The sequence below is a fragment of the Habropoda laboriosa genome, unplaced genomic scaffold, assembly GCF_001263275.1.
Source record: "Habropoda laboriosa isolate 0110345459 unplaced genomic scaffold, ASM126327v1 scaffold42, whole genome shotgun sequence".
NCBI classification, from domain to species: Eukaryota; Metazoa; Arthropoda; class Insecta; order Hymenoptera; family Apidae; genus Habropoda; species Habropoda laboriosa.
This window is the reverse complement of record NW_017100181.1, coordinates 1495422-1495657: the sequence shown is the minus strand read 5'-3', so window position 1 is coordinate 1495657 and position 236 is coordinate 1495422.

The following is a 236-nucleotide window of genomic DNA, read 5'->3' as shown; positions in this document are numbered from 1 at the left end:
GTAATGCATAAGACAATATAAAAAGGTTTATGGGCACTTATTATTTTAGTACTTAAAATTCTCATAAAGGTAATAAAATAATATACTAAAAAGATTGTATCATTGTTGAATACAGTGCAAGCCAATGAGTAAAATTATGCATTTTATAAAACATTGCTATTGTTAAATTAGAAGGATATTGCTTTTTTCTAGATGTATAGATATAAATAGGATGAAATATTTCAAACAGACTATAT